Here is a 19,963-nt window from a genome sequence, read left to right on the forward strand (position 1 = left end):
GCTCACACCTGTAATCCCAGTACTTTGGGAGGCTAAGGTGGGCAGACCACTTGAGGCCAGGAGTTGGAGACAAGCCTGGCCAACATGGTGAAACCTTGTCTCTACTAAAAATACAAAAATTAGCTGGGCCTGATGGTGGGTGCTTGTAATCCCAGCTACTTGGGAGGCGGAGGTAGAAGAGTTGCTTGAACACAGGAGGTGGAGGATGCAGTGAGCTGAGATTGCACTACTGCACTCCAGCCTGGACAGAGAGAGACTCCACCTCAAACAAACAAAAAAATTCACTATCTTTATAGGGATAGAGAGAATAACACTTTGTCTCTTTAGGGATATTGCAGGCAGAGCTCCTTATTCCATTTTGTTCCTTTTTAGGAAAGTCTCGTTGTCACAAGAAAACTTCTACCAGGGGCTATTACAAGACCATTTCATTTTTATGCATAATGCAAAAAGTTGTTGCTTTTTTTGTTTCTAGTGCTTCTTTGCAACATTTTTTTTCATATTAGTCAGGTTGGCTATCACTGCTCATTTCCAAAGCCTACTGCCAAACTCATCAATTTCTATTCCCAACCTTTAGGCATTTGGTTTTTTCGCCTTTTCACTAAAATAAATATCCGTTATGCATTCGTGCACATTTTAAATTTTTTTAGGCTAACAACAACAGAAAAGAACATGTGTATGTCTATCTTTTCCTCTTTATCACTGTTTAGTATTCTCTTCTAGTGGTGCCCTAAAAGACAGAATATTCTATCCTAGAATCATAATTTCATATGGGATTTCCTAGTATACTCAAAACAGACATAATGGTAGAAAGAAACTTTTACTTTTCTATCTCCCCTCAAAGCAAATGTGATTCCTATCTTTACATTCTCTCTTTCTTCCCCTGCCTGGTGTGTGTGTGTGTGTGTGTGTAAACACACAACTGCAGATATTTGAGTATTATGTATCTGATATCTCTCTTCAAAGAGGATAAAGAGATACACTTCCATTTGATGCAACAGTGATACATTACTTAATATGTACAGATTTTCTAATAATCTGTTATCCAAACTGTGGGTGAGATAGCAATTTAGCATTCATCTTTAATGAAAAGTCATTGTGAAAGTTTACTGAATTTCAAAGAAAGAAAATACCTAAACCTATTATCTGACAGCATACTAGGTAGCTGTGAACATTTCCTTGGGCCCTCAGGTCTCTAGTTACAGATCCTACTAATTCAGTGTTGGCCACACACCTCTCCCAACTTTTAATATCCACAGTAGGCAGGGTGCGGTGGCTCAAGCCCGTAATCCTAGCATTTTGGGAGGCTGAGGTGGGAAGCTGATGAGGTCAGGAGTTCGAGACCAGCCTGGCCAAAATGGTGAAACCCCGTCTCTACCAAAAATACAAAAATTAGCCGTGCGTGGTGGCACATGGCTGCAGTCCCAGCTACTCGGGAGGCTGAGTAGGGAGAATCGCTTGAACTCGGGAGGCAGAGGTTGCAGTGAGCTGAGATCGCACCACTGCACTCCAGCCTGGGCAATAGAGCAAGACTCTGTCTTGGAAAAGAAAAATTATATGTGTGTATATATATATCCACAATCAAAAGGAGGAACATGAGGTGGGTCAAACTTGAAAATGGGCACTTGCAATGAGGCCACCTTGATTATTAATGGTCAAGTGATGTGTGGCTGATATGAGTCCCGGGGAGACATATGCTTCGGAAATGCACAGTCCTCTGAGGTCTGCAAGTGATCAGTGTTAGATCCTGTGGAAGTATGTTGCATATTCAGGCATGTAAGCCTCAAAGCATGGATCATGTATATTTGGACTATTGTATATTCAGTACCACCTGACACCTCACAGCTGAGTTAAAGGGCCTCAATAGATAGCTGTTGAATGAATGGATGAAAAATATCTTGGCGTGTCTGACAAAGTGGTGGACCAGATGCCATAGAAATCTGAGTGCTCAAGAGATTAAAGAAACTTCTGGGAGATGAGATGTGTTCAGAGAAAAAAAAGGACTATGTCTCTTTGCCTGTACTATTGACATGTGCTAGAGAAAATTACATAATGATATGGAAGTAGTGTTACCATAGATTCTTGGTCCCCAATATCAACAGAACCTCCAGCTCTATTCAAATGCCAAGAGTTCTCAGTCTGGGTTCTCCAGCAGCTGTTTCAAACCTACTCCACCTTCTTCAAGCCTTCTGCCAACCTATTTTAGGTCATTTGTGCAGAAAGCTTTGCTGCCAATCTTACCAACAAAATAGACAGCATTTGAGCAAAGAAATATTTCATCTGCCTGATACCCCATATTGAAATATGTCAAATAGGAGTGTTATCTGTCTCTGTCCAAGTGTACTGTGAATACCCTTCGTATTCAACCACTACAAGAAACTCTCTCCTTCCATTCTCTCTTTAAAAACACTTTAAAGAGTTTTAGTCAAACTATTGTATATTGTAACAATAAACAGTACATATTTAAAGTGTACAATTTCATAAGTTTTGACATATATCTACACCAGTGAATCCATCACCACAATCAAGAAAATAAACACACTACCCCCAAACATTTCCTCATTTCCTAATATAAAACCCTTACCCTCACACCTGCCTCTTCTTCCTCTGCAACAGGCAACCACTGATTTGTTGTCTGTCACTGCAGATTAGTTGCATTTTCTAGGGTTTTATATAAAGACAATCACACAGCATGTATTCTGTTAAGTAGGCTGGCTTTATACATTAATCTACTGATGGGCATTCATGTTGTTTCCAGTTTTTGGCTGTTACCAATAAAGCTGCTATAAAAATTCTTCTACAAGTCTTTGTGTGCATGTGTATTTCTTTTATCTTGAGTAAATACTTAGCAGTAAAAGGGATGAATCACGTTCATTATAGGGTGCGTATTTTTAACTTTTAAAGAAACTGCCAAGCTTTTTCCTATAGTGGTTGTACCATTTTACATTCCCATAAGCAGTGTGATACAGTTCTAGTTGTTATACATCCTTGCCAACACTTGGTATTGTTGGTCTTGTTATTTTTAGCCATTCTCATTCAGATGTGTAATGATATCTCATTTGGAGTTTTAATTTACATTTCTCTAATGACTAATGAGTATTTTTCATGTGCTTTTTTTTGACATCATTATATCTTTTTTGGTGAAGTGCCTGTTCATTCCTTTGTCCATTTTTTATCAGATTATGTATTTACTTATTGTGTTTTGAGAATTCTTTATATATTATGGATACAAGTCCCTTATCAGTTGTGTAATTTGCAAATATTTTTTCCTAGTCTGGGGTTGTCCTTCCATTCTAAGTCTTTTAAGGAGCAAAAATTCTAAATTTCAATGAAGTTGATTTTATCAACTTTTTCTTTCATGAATTGTGCTTTTGGTGTCATTTCTCAAAAATTTTTGCCTAGCCCAAGCTCACAGAGATTTTCTCCTAAATTTTTTTTGATCTAGGTTTTAGATTAGGTCTATAATTCGTTTTGAGTTAATTTTAGTATATGAATCAAATTTCAATTTCTTACATATGGATATTTAATTTTTCCAGTATTATTTGTTGAATAGACTATCCTTTCTCTATTGAATTGCCTTTGCACCTTTGCTGAAATTTAATTGACCATGTAATTGTGGTTCTATTTCTGGACCCTCTGTTTTATTTTATTGATCTATTTGCCTATCTTAATGTTGACACCACATATCCTGATTACTATTTTCCATGCCGGCCATGTCATAGACCACTTGCCAGCCTATGGATTAGTTTCCTTTGGATCAGGTGCCCATCCAGTGTCCAGTCAGATGCAGCTAAGTGTTAGGGAAAGCAGTTTTGCAGAGTGCAAAGCAGGGCTGCTGAGCACTACCTCTCCATGCAAGCTGAGGGCAGGGAAGCTTTCTGTAACGTGCTATGATTATGCAGGTACAAACTGCATAAATAACCTACTCTTCTCTCTGCATCCAGTTTTACCTCTTCAATAAATTGTATATATTTCTAAAGTGAAAATTTTATCATTTAATTTCCTTTTAAGATACCTTAATGGTTTCCCATTGCCCTTAGGATCAAGTCCAAGTTCCTTGTCCTTAGCAATCCAACTTCTGCTTCTCTTTCCAGTTTCATTTCTTACCACACTTACTCTTACCACTTCTTGCATGTATACTCTGGTTTTGTGAATTACTTACCGTTCCCTAAACATGGCATACTCTCTTGTACTTCTTATACTTTTTTCATGTTTCTCTCCGCAAAGAATATCTTTACCCCTACTCCTTCCCCCCAACTAGCTTTTAAAAGTCTTTTAGGTCTTCACTAGTCTCAGTGGCTCATGCCTATAATCCCAGCAATTTGGGAGGTCTAGGTGGGTAGATCACTTGAGCCCAGGAATTAAAGACCAACCTGGGCAACATGGCAAAACCCCAACTCTACAGAAAAATTTAAAAATTAGCTGGGTGTGGTGGTGTGTGCCTGTAGTCCCAGCGACTCAGGAGGCTGTCACGAGGATTGATTGAACCTGGGAGGTCAAAGCTGCAGTGAGCTGTGATCACGCCACTGCACTCCAGCCTGGGTAACAGAGAGAGATGCTATCTTTAAAAAAAGGAAAAAAAAATATTTTATGTCTTCTCTTAGATATGACATCAATTTAATTTAACAAATTTTTATTAAGCAACTAATATGAGCTAAGAAATGCCCTGCACTGTAAGAAACAAGATTAATAGGGCCCTTATCTTCACGTAGTATAGAGTCTAGAGGAGGAGGTACTCATTAAACAAGTAATTATAGTAAAATCCACATGTACAATAATGTAGAAATAACATGGTGAAATTATGTTCCCTGACAATGCAAAACCAATTTTAATACATCTGGCTATTAATCCTGCCCTCTCCCCAGTTCCCGTTTTCAATGTGGTGGGTTAAAGTTCCTATCTTGGAGGGGAAGACAAGGTGAAGTGGGCCTCTGCATTCCCAGTATTCTCCCAGCCCAGTCTGCCTGTATTAGACAGATCAAATGGCTGTCAGGAAGCCCGGAGATTTCCTGGAATCAGTGCTATGATTCTGGAATTCCCAGCTAGTCATAGAGCCTAGAATTATCCCCTGTATATTTATCTAAGCTGGAGAAGTCAAGTACCAGCAGACGGCTCCGAACTCTAGCTGAGACCAGGATGGATTTTGGTCACACAGCCAGATACTTGGTGCTCTCCAGCAAACTATGCAGGATCACTCCAATTATTTCATTAATCTCATAATAATATGACCTTGTAATTTGTGAAACTGAATTTTTAGATTCCATTTGTTCAGTTATAGTGGGGTTTATATACACAAGAGATAAGGATAACAAAAGAGGAAGCACTGAGTGCTTTTTGAGTATGAGGTAAGAGGGTGACGGAAAGTGGCTCTGGCAGAAGCCCAGGTAAATCCAATCAATCAATTACATTAATTGGGACTGCTGAAGGATCAAGGCAGGCCCACAATGGTTAATTTAAAATTCAGGTGGGGCTGGGCGTGGTGGCTCACGCCTGTAATCCCAGCACTTTGGGAGGCCAAGGCAGGTGGATCACTTGAGGTCAGGCGTTTGAGACCAGCCTGGCCAACATGGTGAAACCCCGTCTCTACTAAAAATACAAAAATTAGCCGGGCATGGTGGTGCGCACCTGTAATCCCAGCTACTTGCGAGGCTGAGGCAGGAGAATTGCTTGAACTCAAGAGGTGGAGGTTGCAGTGAGCCGAGATCACGCCATTGTACTCCAGCCTGGGCTACAGAGTGAGACTCCTTCTCAAAAAAATAAAAAATTAAAAAATGAATGTACAGGCAGGCATATGCCAAGAAGGAAAGTATATATGTAAATATATGTACACATACTTATGTATATTTATATATAAATATACATACATAATATAAATATTTGTATATATAATTTATATGTATATTATATACACACATGTCATATATGTATATATATTTGCATTTATATATGCATATATTGTGATTATCTATATATACATACATGTAGATTATATATGTATATACAAATATATGCATTTAAATATAAACTATTTATATATACATATATAATCTACATATATATATAAAAACAGATAATCACAAATTGACCTACATTTGGGTAACCTATAAAATTGGTCGAAGGATTGTTGATACTAGTTATCCAAAACTAAGAAACTTAATCAAAGGGATATTTAACTGAAACTTGAAGAATGAGTAGGAATTAGCCCAGGTGAAGGAGTGGGAAGATGATTCTAGGCAGAGAAGGCATCCTCCAGAAGCCTTCCCTGGTCCACTAGACTGGGTTAGGACTCCCTCTTGGTGTTCCTAAGGTCCTACTGGATGCTTACTTCTAGCCCACCCTTATCACGTGTGTCACAATGGTTGTTTTCTTTATCTCCCCCCATTAGACTATAAGCTCCTTGAAGATAGAGACTGAGTAATTAGGGCCCAGTAACATATCAATTCCCTCTGTGTGAAGTAGGGAAGAGGGATTAGAGAAAGACTCTCTCTGGGCAGAGGGATTAGGAAGGTAACTCTCTACGCAGAAGAATTAGAAACAGGCTGATACGGACTCATGGGGTCAAAGATTGCTTCATAAGAAGTATCCTTGTCAGAAGAAAATGGCGCTCTTTCTTGCAGATGAATTCAGCCCTGCACTAGGGGGCATGAGCTGGTGAGTAAGGAACAGGTTGAGTTTCAGCCTCCACTCACCTACTTGGCACCTTTGTCCTGTGTACAAACTCCACAACTGTACATAGTGACCTTGAGGATTTTTCTCTGTAGTCTCTACAGTGACTATTATAAAGCCCGACACATATTAAGTAAATATTTAGAAAACAGTCCATAAAAGTAAAAGCTTAGACTAGAGACTCCAATAATGGCTTACTTAGTACCATATGTATTCTAGATTGTTAGCTATGGCCATATTGGTGCCTGGCAATAAAATGGTGCTGCCATGTGGAATGCAGTTTTTTCCAGCAGAAGCCTCATCAGTAGCCACAGCAGATGGCTTGCCAAATCAGAGAGGGAATGAGGTAGCTAATAGGACCTGTTCCTAAGTACAAATGCCCCCTTAAGAGACTTTGCAGGCATTTTAAGGGTCCTGCAGTAAAAAGGGATGACAAAACCCAGTGAAATCTGGGTTACTTTATTTTTTATTTTTTGAGATGGAGTCTCACTCTGTTGCCCAGGCTGGAGTACAGTGGTGCAATCTCAGCTCACCATAACCTCCACCTTCCGGGTTCAAGTGAATCTCCTGCCTCAGCCTCCTGAGTAGCCGGGATTACAGGCGCCCGCTACCACACCTGGCTAATTTTTGTATTTTACTAGAGAAAGGGTTTCACCATGTTGTCCAGGCTGGTCTCGAACTCCTGACCTCAGGTGATCTGCCCGCCTCGGCCTCCCATAGTGCTGGGATTACAGGCGTGAGCCACTGCACACAGCCAAGTCTGGGTTACTTTAGAAGCTAAGAATACATCTGTGGATGAACTATCCTCCAGTGTCCCGTATCCCTTGGGAACTTAGCTCAATTACGACAGACTGATCAGAATATGAATTGAGGAAAATAAAGCTTGACATAGTTTTTGAACTTAGGCTGTCTAAGTAATGATGTAGTGGGGCAACTACTAAGTTGATGAAAGTTAATTTACCAAAACAGAAGTAAGGGAGTTTAAAAAAATGTCATGCAATTATCATATTCCATTAGATTCTAAGATACCACTGAAAGGTGTGCCCTTATTTTATGAATCCCTACGAAAGAAAAAACTGGTAATTACAAATTATGATTGTAAGACACAATTTGAAATGTTACAACATTTTTTTAAAAAGTCATAGAATTGATGAAATATGGATTATAAATACTTCATCTTATTGTGGTTTGTCTGTTATATATCTTAAAAGAAAGATTTTAACTCTTAAAAGTGTTATTGTCCTGGTGAAAGCAGACTAAACCGTCGAAGTTCCCTTGACAGGTACATCATCATAGCAGAGTGCAGTTTGCTATCAAAGTTTCATGATACCATCTGCTGAGATCATATTCATCTAATTCTATGCTCATCAAGCAAGTAAATTGGTGTTCCTAGCATCCTTCTCTACAGAGAGGGAATGTGCTGACCAGTCTGCTTAGGTATTCCATTATGAGTGGCAGTCAAAAATTTTATTGTAAATTAATATATCAGCATTTGATTTACTTATTAATCTCTTACACATTTCATCTATCTGTGCTTGATCAACTCCGGTTCAACTGATTCTCAACCTGCAAAGCTAAGAGCCAAACTCCGGAAGAAAATGATACCACAGCATTATCATTACTAGGTGAAGCACCAATTGAACAATGAGCTGATCTCTTTCTTTGTCAACTTTAATATGCAAGTTGCACATGCACGTGAACATGCAACTTTTGATCCATTCCACCACAAAATATTTGAGAGCTGAGTGTGTTCTATTTACCTTCACATCCTCCAGGGGGCATGCATAATGATATGCTGAGTAGAATAGCAAATGTGTTTCTGAATATTAGATATAATTTTCATTAAATATTTGTATATTAAATCTATGTTGTACTATGTTTTATGAGCCTTTGTTTTTAACTGAGATTTGGAGAACTTTATTATCTATTCCTTATGTCCTCCATTCCCTGGTAAATTGAGAGTTGATTGTACCTTTTTGTCTAGCTCTTTCTTTGAAGTATAAAAGCACTGCATTCATTCAACAGTATTTATTGAATAGCTTCAAGGAACTGTCTTATTCATTTTTTTCTGACAGTGCCTAGTACAGTACCTTGCATAGAGTAAACAATCAATGAATGTTGGTTGAACTGAACGGAATTATTTATTGCATACCTGCTATGTGTAAAGCTCTGTGCTCAGGTCAGCGTGGAACAAAAATAAATACAAAACTTGGTTTCTGTTTACATCATCTCTCTTTCTACTCCACACATCCTCCCTACCCCCACTCCAATGAACAAACATACTGAACTATTTGCACTTCCACAAGAGTGACTTGCTTTACAGTTTTGGTATTAAGAGGTTGATCCAGAACTAGTGGGATACTGAGCAAAATCCAAACTTAATTTGACTTTATTACTAGTAGATTAATGTTTCATTTCTTTCTTTTTGCTTGGAATTATGAAGCATTGGAATGAGGAGAATTATTTGTTTTTATCCAACACTGAACTGCACTTTCTTTTTGAGCAAGTCATTTGAGACCACAACTTACTTTTTTTTTTTTTTTTTGAGATGGAGTCTTGCTCTGTCACCCAGGCTGGAGTGCAGTGGCGTGATCTAGGCTCACTGCAAGCTCCGCCTCCCGGGTTCACGCCATTCTCCTGCCTCAGCCTCCCGAGTAGCTGGGACTACAGGCGCCCGCCACCATGCCCGGCTAATTTTTTGTATTTTTAGTAGAGACAGGGTTTCACCGTGTTAGCCAGGATGGTCTCAATCTCCTGACCTTGTGATCTGCCTGCCTCGGCCTCCCAAAGCGCTGGGATTACAGGCGTGAGCCACCGTGCCCGGCCACTTTATGTTTTTTATCAGGTAATTCCATTCACTGGTAATCTGGTAATAACCAATGGATTCATACACTGTGTTAATATGGTCAGATTTTAACATATTAACAGTAGCCACATTATTAAAAAGTCAAAAAATAACATGCTGGTGAGGTTGCAGAGAAAAGAGAACACTAATATGCTGTTGGTGGGAGTGTAAATTGGTTCAACTGTTGTGAAAAACAGTGTGGCAATTTCTCAAAGAGCTGAAAACAGAACTACCATTCAACCCAGCAATCCTGTTACTAGGTATATACCCAAAGGAATATAAATCATTCTACCATAAAGACACATGCATGTGTATGCTCACTGAAGTATCCCTCACAATAGCCAAGACTTGGAATCAACCTAAATGCCCATTAGTGGTAGACTGGATAAAGAAAATGTGGTGTATATATATATATATATATATATATATATATATACACCACGGAATACTATGCAGCCATAAAAAGAATGAGATCGTGTCCTTTGCAGGAACATGGATGGAGCTGGAGGCCATTATTCTTAGCAAACTAATTCAGGAATAGAAAACCAAAGGCTGCATGTTCTCACTTATAAGTGGGAGCAAAATGATGAGAACACAGGGACACAAGGGAGGGAACAACACACACTAGGGCCCACCTGAGGGTGGAAGGTGGGAGGAGGGAGAGGATCAGAAAAAAATAACTACTGGGTACTAGGCTAAGTACGTGAGTCATGAGATAATCTGTACAAAACCCCAGTGACATGAGTTTACCTACATAACAAACATGCATATGTACTCCTGAACCTAAAATAAAAGTTTAAAAACAACAACAGCAACAAAAACCGGTAGCAGCATCTTGCTTTTTCTTTCTTTAAAACATTTACCAGGTGTATTCATCGGAGCATCATTTTATTCACAATGTGTTATGAATTTTCTCCCAAACTGTTTTCCACATCTTGACTTTCATTCTCAACTGCGATTTCCTTAAATATTTTGGCACTGAGCCACATAACTGGTCTTTGGATTTTTTCAGTTGCCTGTATTTTTTTTTTTCTGTCCATAAGTTTATTGTCTTTATCTGAAAAATCCTCATAGAAAATTGTTTGATTTAGCTCTTAGCAGCTGGCTCCTGAGCTCTGAGGAAGCTTGTCTTTTTTTGAGCTACCTAATCTTTCTTCTGAGCAAGGGACATTTTGGGTCGGTTCCACCTCTTCTTTTTAACTTCTTTCTTGGGCTTCTTTTCACAGACTGGACTCTCTCGTATAGCAGCATGAGCTTTCTTACACATCTCCTCCATCATGTCTGGAGTTACACTGTTCTTTATGTATTGAGAGAACTGTTTCTTGTAATCATCTTCATCTTCTTCCATTAAGTAGCACATGTAATCTGCAACATTGTGGCCCATGATGTGCTTCCTGTGTACTTCTGCATTAAATTTCTTGCTTTCAGAATCATAACCAGAGAATCATTTAGTACTGTGAGGGACAGACAAGCCTCCACGCACAGCTCCCTTCAGAGTGCCAAAAACTTTACTGCCAGTAGTAGTTCTGGCAAGGCCTGCACCCTTATTGCAGGTAAAGGCACCTGGCTGACCATCAGTGCTTACCACATTGTAGTCATCGCCAGTTGCCTCCACTTGGCCTTCATAGATCTTGTCCATGCCAAACCTACTGAGAAGCCTGCGGTCCAGCAGCAGGCCAGTACAATACGCTGCAGCATAATTTGTCAGGTCAACCTTCACACCATATTTTGGCAGTTCGTGTACATATGCTGTACAGACTATCATATCCCCCTCTATACGGGCATAAGCAATCTGAGAAACGATATCTCTGTTTGTTACACGAACTATCATCCTATATTTGGGTGTGCTGTATTCGTTTTTATCCTGTATCACCAAGTGTTTCTGAGCATAGTGATCAGTTTTACCCTCTCGTCGTCTTCTAAATTTCACTTGATATCTCTTAAAGTAGGCCTTATTCTTAATAACTTTTACAAACCCCATCCTGCAGAACAGAGACTCATGTCTGCGGCTAGACAGAGACCTCACGTGTATTTTTTTTTTTCTTTTTGCATTACCTTATTCAAGCTTTCTGTCATTATATTTTCTCCCATTCATGGAAGCTTTTGAGATCCATTTTGTACAGCGTTTCATCAACTATTACTACTTCTACTATTATAATTACTATGATTACTTTTACTGCTATTATGACTTCCACAGTATTACACTTCAGTTGCTGAGTTCTAGTGTAAAAAACAGCTTCATTAGTGAGACAAGTTCCTGATCACAGCTGAGTTCTGAGTGATTCTATTTGCTTGTGTGATTTGTCTGCACATTAGTCAGTGGTGTACATTAATGACAGTTATTTTCTTAGTAACTGCTTTTACAGTGATATTATGTAAGAATTTCCATAGTGCATAATATTTTGTTGTAAGTCCAATAGTAAGCTGAGAATGTCCAATTTTAATGGATTCTGCAAATGAAATGATCCAAAGGGCACCCCTCCCACATTGACGGCAAATTTATACGTATTTATATTTTATTGTTTACACATTTGTGTAAATGAAGACGGGAGATTTGCATTTTAAAGAGCCCAAAGAACTGTATGACTTTGAGAAAATCACCTTACTTCTCTTTGTCTCATTGGGTTACAATGAAATCGAGCAAGTTAGAACAATGCCTGGTATACAGTAAGCACTCAAAAGTGTTAGCGATTAAGTAATGAAGCAATTAATGTGTTTAGTCAAATATTTGTTGTTTGGAATCTACGTTTGCTGTTGCTGAAGGCATCATTCCATAGGAAAGAGAATGTTTCTCATTCTTGTCAAATAAATGCAGTTATGGTATATTCTTCTGAATGTCAGTAACATCTTGAGGGTTTGGAGGGCCACAGTAATGACAGCTGTACAACTAAGGAAAACTTTTTTATTTTTAAATTTTTAAATGAGTAAACACAGGTTCAGAGAAGCCAAATAATTAAGGCGGGACCAGTAGATTTCTCAAGAACTCTTGGTTAATCTTAAACATGTTAGCAGTTTCTCACTGGCTCAGTCGAAAACTAAAAGAATAGCCCATCAGTGTTTCTCTGCCCCCAGGATCCTGTGGTGAAGTCTTGTTAAAAACGGAAATTTCCAGAACCCTCTCGGGACTGATTCTCTGAAGGGTTAACCAGCATCTCACATGCTTCTTATATAACTTTAATTCGTAGAACCATGACACTTTCAGTAATGCAGGGAGAGAGTATCCTCAGAGAGTCAAACTGGAGCAAACCTCGGCCACCTTTCAGGGCAGGCTGTCCAGGTAACTGAGATGTCACACTTGATGCTTTGCCTGGCCATCAAGCAACTCCCTACGATCTGCCCCCTTAAGATCCTAAAACCTTCCCTCTGCCATTACTCCACAGTTGTGATTGGCAAATATTGCATTATTCGGCTGTTTTCCTCAACAAGAGGAAAATAACAGAGATTTTTGCACGCTCGTGATCGTGGAACTCAAACCTGGGCCTGTTCCACCTTAAAGGGCCTAGGCATGCCTAGTGCTTGGGTCTTGCAGAGTTTGGGCACCACCATATTTGGAGCGTGCCTACTTTGGGGCGGGAACCTCCTTGGTAGTGATTAGGTCAGCGCTGGGGGAGGTGACCTTGTTTGGTTTCTGGCACCCGAGAACAGTGGTGCACTGTTTCCGCTGCCCCCGTTTGTCTAATTGGCCCAGACGCTCCACCAGCGCGAAGCTTCCCGGGAGCTCCTCGCTGGCCACCCCCGCGGTCCACAGCCCGGCAGAGGCGGGAAAGCAGCGCGCCTGCGCCGTGGGAACCGGGGCTGGAGGCGAAAAGCGGGGAGCGGAGGGGGGCCGCTGGAGCCGAGTAGCGTACAGAGCGGCGTGTGACGCGGGGACGCCGCGCGCTCCCAACGTCGCCCCGGTTTGACGCACACGGCACCAAACTGTGAGTTTCAGGGGTTATTTGGTCAGATTCGCTGGGACCCGAGTGGGTTTCGGGCCTCTGGGCTGTGGCAGCGGCGGGACTGAGGGTGGCGGAAGAACTTGGGGGACCCGGCCTCCGGCTCTCGGGCCCGGGGAGCTACGCCCTAGGCTGGGTCCCAGCCATCCAAAAGGACGCGTTTTGCCGCACAGGCTAAGATGGCGGCGGCGGCCGAGGAGGCGGAGTTGGTGCTACACAAGGAGCCCGGGCCCCGGGTTCGGGGAGGCGGCGGCCGCGGCGGTCGCTGGGGGCTACGGAGCCTGAGGTGAGCGGCGGCCGCCGCCGCGGGGCGGGACTCGGCGGGGGGATGGGGGGGGGGTTTTCCGCTGCGGCGTCGGAGGATCCGGTAGCGGACACAAAGGGGCTGAGCTGGGCACTAGACTTGGGGGTTTTGTTTAGTCACATGAAGCCGAGCAGCCAGTGAGCAGTAGGGGGAAGGGGCCGAGATCAGGCGGCTTGGGGAGCCTGGCGGTCGCCATTGCAATGCACTGAGTAACGGGGCGGGCCGAGAGCAGTCACCAACCCCTCTCGTTGAGGCTGCTCGGTTGTGACCAGAAACGCTGGCTCTGGCATTAACTGTATACACCCCTCCCCTTTATTGGGACAGGACCGCATAGCCCTCCCCTCCCCCCGTCCAGCAAGATCTTATGCGGCTAGGTGCCTGGGAAGTAACAGCAAGAGGTAAATCGCTCGAAGTGTTTGGGTTGCCAGGGGCTCGGTGGGTGTCCAGCTAAAGCTTTTTGCCTCTCCAGGTCTGATTCTCTGGCCTTTGTGTCCCTGGGAAGTTACTCTGCCAGAGGAAAGCAGGTGTGCTCCACTTCTCCCGTGAACCTGAAGATGAGTTGTCCCAGACTCTTCTCAGTGATTGGAAACTTAGGTGGTGGAGCTAAAGGTTACTTGTTACGAGACTTCTACAGACAACTCTTGTTGGGATCCATCTATGGTTTAGCAACATTAGTGGAAAAGTTTTCTTGAATATTGACTTTGAATATAAAAACGTTTATATTTAGACTTCAGATTTTGTGTGATCATCAAACTCAACGAGGGGATAAACATAATTGGGGGCGAATGATGGTCTTGTCTTGTTAACAATTTCAACAGAAGTATCACAACACCACCGACTATCCTGTCCAGTCCTGACTAATTCCACGCTTGTTGCATCTGGATGGTAGATTTGTTTTAATTGTGTATTCCCTCCCTGCAGTAGTTTGCTTTAGTTGTAAACATTTTTTGGTCCCATGAGAAGGAAAACATTTCAAAAAGTAGACAACTAAAGTTTCTCAAAGAAAGGAAACCTGGCTGTTTGCCTTCAGTGGCATGTGTAAGTATCTAGGGAACTTAATGGCAGTAATATTGCATTTTGGTAGGCTTGCTAAGAAAAACCTCGTTTTTATAATAAGGCTATAATCTAGCTTAGACATTTTAATTGGTGAAACATAAAGCTTGATTAGTATTAATGCAGTGGTATGTATTGCTTTTAAAAGTCTTACAGTTTCTAACAAATTAAAGTTATACTGCAATTATATCATACTTTGTGTTGGTATTAATTCATGAAGTACAAAATTTTGAAACACCTAATGTTTTGTATTGGCAATTAACAGAAGAATTCCTTGGTTGGAGGGATATTTAAACACGTTAGATCTCTGTGTAGATCTCTGTGTTCAAATTGAAATTTGAATTTTTCAACATTAGTTAACTTTCGTTTCCTTGTTCTTTCAGATATATATTTTCTCTTTTTTTAGCTTTTCTTCTAATACAGAACAGTCTTGTATTAATGAATAGGAGATGCATTAACATTAGCAAATGTATTCCTGGATCATAAAGTTTTACAGTGGAAGGAATGTCAAAGAACAACTGCTCTTACCCTCCTCTTTCACAATATATTGAGGACCAGAGATGATTAAGTTAGTGGCATAGTGGAAAATTGCCTTTCAGCCTCTACCCATTGCTGTTTGTATTTGTCATATTGCTGGGATGAGAACGTGAATATCTACAACTAATAATGGTTAAAAAAACAAGGGAATGTTATTGAGAATACTTGTTAATTAAATATTATTAGGTTCATGAGAACTTCTGTGACAATAAGTTAAAAACTTTCAGATTGGCCTGGCACGGTGGCTCACGCCCGTAATCCCAGCACTTTGGGAGGCTGAGGCGGGCAGATCACGAGGTCAAGAGATTGAGACCATCCTGGCTAACATGGTGAAACCCCGTCTCTACTAAAAATGTAAAAATTTCCTGGGCGTGGTGGTGTCTATAGTCCCAGCTACTCGGGAGGCTGAGGCAGGAGAATCACTTGAACCCGGAAGGCGGAGGTTGCAGTGAGCTGAGATCGTGCCACTGCACTCCAGTCTGGTGACACAGCGAGACTACATCTCAAAACAAAAAACAAAAAACTTTCATATTATATGGTAACTTGGTTTTTAAAGTGACTTTCAGTGAAACAAAATCAGGTACAAAATACAGAAATATCAGATAGTTTCAGAGCGATGTTGCTTTTGAATTTTAAGGTTTTCCAAATGCAGTCTTGACCCAGAAATTGAAAAATTAAAAAAAAACAACCAGGGACTTGATAAATTTCTTTGAAAGTTTGAAATAACTGCTATTATTGCCAGTTATTACGTAGGAAAAGAAATGAGATCAATGCTGAAAATAATGGTGTCTTTCATTTTGTAATAGTGTTTTGGTTGGATAAACGAATGTGCCACTCAGAATGTTCCTTTTCTTTAAAACAACTTTTTAAGACTACTACTTCTACTGAGTGGTATCTCTAAGGTCTGTTAGGAAATTGAACAAGTAGTGACAGTCATTTATGGTGGGACCCTATAGTGATCTTTAACTTCTTTGAATGTCAGATTTAACAAAAAGTTAAATTGTTTTAAGGTTTTAAAAGTTTTTATGGGTCATATAAGGTGCTTTTAAATTACTGATTTTTGTAAGTTGATAAACTTATAATTTTCAACATTATGTGAGTGGATTTACTTACACTTTCATTTTGTGAAAATTAGAGTCACTTTCAGGTTATTTGTAGTTATAAAGTGGTCTGTCACCTGCCAACCTTAAACATTTTCCAGTTTTAATTTGTCATTCAAGTTATAAGAGTGTTTTGGTTGAATTGAGACTGCTAATGGGTAGCAGGAGGAGAAAAGAAAGTTTCAAGGAGAACAGAAGTGGTGGGATATCTGCGATCTAGAGAAAGGTCAGGTCCATTTTTTTCTGTCATCCTAAATACAGTTTTTTAGTGTTACTTATGTAGACCATTTTCTCAGGATGTGATTCTGGAAGGAAAAGTGAATCTTATTCTTGGGAAGGCTTTTCAGTCAGGTCTTAAGACGATTGTAGCTTGCAGCAAATAGAGAAATTGGCATGTTGAGTTATCTAACCCTGATTTTGTAGAGCGCTTGTTTTAGCCATTTTTTAAACTGTTCTCTAAATGTTTTAAATTAGTAACCTTGTAAAATAAAACGAGAATGAAGAGTGGATACTGTAATACTATGGATACATATTCAAATGAGACACTTATTAATCTTTCTGGTAGAGAGAATGTCTTTCATAAATGGAGAATCTGTAAATATTTAGTAAATTTGTCAGGTATAGCATTGACTGAAGCAGTTCTAGAGTGGTGTTTTTTGATTCAGGTTTATTAGAGGGAAATAAATAGCTGCTGTTAATAGTGCAAGCTGTTTACACCATTGAGTTTTGGGAGATTTGAGAATCATGGAACTGATGCTAGCACTAGCTCACCCTGCTGGTTGGCTAAAAGATTTCTCCTCTTCCCCTTAAGAAACAAACATGAAGATCACAGGAGACCCAGAGGGTAGTAGAACTCTAAATTAAATTCTGTCTGTCTTCAGGGAGAGGAAGTTCCCATGAAAAAGGTGTTTTCTCATCTGTAAGGCCTTAGTTGCTGCATTGTAATTTTTTTTGCAGATCTGCCAAGTTGAACCATGGAGTTTACTATCCTTTCTTTTTCTTTCTTTTTGGTTGGGGGACGGAGTCTCAGTCTGTTGCCCAGGCGGGGGTGCAGTGGTGCAATCTTGGCTCACTGCAACCTCCGCCTCTCAGGTTCAAGTGATTCTCCTGCCTCAGCCTCTCAAGTAGCTGGGATTATGGCTGCCGGCCACCACACCTGGCTAATGTTTGTATTTTTAGTAGGGTTGGGGTTTCACCATGTTGGCCAGACTGGTCTCAAACTCCTGACCTCAGGTAATTCACCCGCCTTGGCCTCCCAAAGTGCTGGGATTACAGGCGTGAGCCACCGCACCTGGCAGGAGTTACTATCCTTTTTGAACTTCCTGGGAACTCTTATGGGATTATGGAAAGTTAGTATATTTTTATTCTTTTAATTTCAAGATAAGAAATCCTTTGACAATTGAGAGATGTTAGGAAGAAAAACAGAAAGCCCTGTGAGAGTAACTTTCCAGGAGGAGAAAAGCAGAGGATTTCAAGAGTAGGAGGAGGAGGAGCCTGCCAGGGCAGAAGCAGCAGCAGTGCACACTTCTCTTGGTTGGGAGAAAGTGAGACTGGATTAAGGTTAACGTTTCTGAGAGATTTTCTTTCCCCTCTGCAACTAATCTTGGCCCTACCCCTTCTGTCTGCTAGCTGTAGTCTTCCCATTTCATTTGGAATCCTTGGAACTGAGATTTTGTAAGTAAAAATAAAGATAAGTGATTTGTTCCTTGAAACTTAATTCTGTTAGCCTAGATTTTGGTAGAATTGAAGTTGGGTTAGAGTGATGAAGGCAGATTTTATGTGTTAAGCCTTTTGGTATGTATATCTTTTTTTTAAGTTGAAAATACAGCTTTTAAAAGACTTTATACAGGCCAGGTGTGGAGGCTCACACCTGTAATCCCAGCACTTTGGGAGGCCGAGGTGGGTGGATCACTTGAGGTCAGGAGTTTGAGACCAGCCTGGTCAACATGATGAAACCCTGTCTCTACCAAAAATACAAAAATTAGCTGGACGTGGTGGCACGTGCCTGTAGTCCCAGCTACTTGGGTGGCCGAGGCAGGAGAATCACTTGAACCCAGGAGGCGGAGGCTTCAGTGAGCAGAGATGCCGTGCCACTGCACTCTAGCCTGGGTGACAGAGTGAGACCCTGTCTCAAATAAAAAAGACTTTGTACAAACTCTAGAAACGTAAGTATATTTTGAGCCAAATAGACAACTGAAAATAAAAAATACCTAATAAAGTGTTAAGATTAAAATTCTTTACACTTTACAAAGCATGTTTACCTGTAGTCTATCAATTATTTATCTAATTTTTTGAAAAGATTAATATTTTACTTACAAGTATCTCTTTCACTAGTTTCTTGAGGAAGATATTAAATACAGTCATGTGCAGCATAATGATGTTCTTTGGTCAATAGTGGACTGCATTTGTGATGGTGGTCCCATAAGATTATAATACTGTATTTTTACTGTATTTTATGTTCTATGTTTAGATACACAAATGCTTAACAGTTATGTTACAGTTGTGTATGGTATTCAGTATAATAACATGCTTTACAGGAGCATGTTGTAGCCTAGGAACAATAGGCTATACCAAGTAGCCTAGGTGCGTAAGTAGCCTCTACCATCTAGGTTTGTTTGAGTACACTTTGTGATGTTTGCACAGTGACCGAATTGCCTAAGAATGCATCTCTCAGAATGTACATCCATGCTTAAGTATGTTATGACTGTAAAACTAGTACTTTCAGAGCACCATTTATTGGGGAGGAGAGGGGTAATTCCCAATTTATTGTTGGTTTGTGAAGGTGGGTAAAAGTCTTCACAGAGTTGGAATTAATTGCCTTTTGTTTACTACTGACTCACTAAATACTTTACACACAGACACACACACACATAGAATCACAATTGCAATTGTAATTATGCATATATAAAGAGGCAGGATATGATAAAGTTTAAAAGTGTAAGCCTTGAAGTAAAATTGGCAGGGTTCAGATTTAGCTGTGTGAGCACTAGGCAAGTGGAATTAGTAATTACCATCTTCAAAGAGGTTTAGGGTTGATATTACATAATTCATGTAAAGTCCTTAGCTTTCTGGCATACAATGCTGAGTATAGTAAGTGTTAGCTGTTAGAGTAATAATAGTTATTATTACCATTGTTTAATTATTCTTTCTACATTAACTTGAAATTTTCACCTGTGAGTGATTTGGAGTTGTATACTTTTGCTAATGTCCCATTTTAAGCCATGCCTATAAAGACAAGGTTGTTACAGAGGAAGTGAAGAGGTAGGCATCGAAGTGTGCCTTCTGTGATTCTAGCAGCAGAATCTTATAACCAGGTTAAATATTTCAGGAGTGCATTCCCAGCACTGTCAGCAGATGAGTAGATGCACTTGGGAATGAGTACATTTTAATGAAGTTATTTCCCAACCAGTGCATTGGTTTGTCTTTGTTATAACATCCTGAATTTCTTCACTCTCCTTTCAGTTTTTGACTGTGAGGCCATGTGGTGACCATTAGTAGAGAGAAGAAGGTGAGTGGCCATGCGTAT

At 40.3% G+C, this 19,963-nt stretch overlaps 1 protein-coding gene and 1 pseudogene across 24 annotated transcripts in view; one reads left to right on the forward strand and one right to left on the reverse strand.

The window, feature by feature from the left end:
* Positions 1–10,595: 10,595 nt before the first annotated feature.
* LOC129043396 (large ribosomal subunit protein uL18-like) lies at positions 10,596–11,498 on the reverse strand (annotated as a pseudogene).
* Positions 11,499–13,097: 1,599 nt separating this feature from the next.
* The window catches only part of ZNF644 (zinc finger protein 644), a 108,660-nt gene continuing 101,794 nt past the window's right edge, over positions 13,098–19,963 (forward strand). For 2 of the 24 annotated variants that reach the window (XM_063664876.1, XM_063664919.1), the window contains exons 1-2: positions 13,133–13,428; positions 19,900–19,945. The gene's annotated coding sequence lies outside the window, so the exon portion shown is untranslated. Of the gene's footprint in view, positions 13,730–13,851; positions 14,146–14,216; positions 14,786–19,899; positions 19,946–19,963 lie in introns of those variants that run through there. The other 22 variants (XM_054476834.2, XM_054476863.2, XM_063664877.1 and 19 more) reach the window with 21 other exon arrangements.

Source organism: Pongo pygmaeus, chromosome 1 (genome assembly GCF_028885625.2).
Source record: "Pongo pygmaeus isolate AG05252 chromosome 1, NHGRI_mPonPyg2-v2.0_pri, whole genome shotgun sequence".
Classification (NCBI taxonomy): domain Eukaryota; kingdom Metazoa; phylum Chordata; class Mammalia; order Primates; family Hominidae; genus Pongo; species Pongo pygmaeus.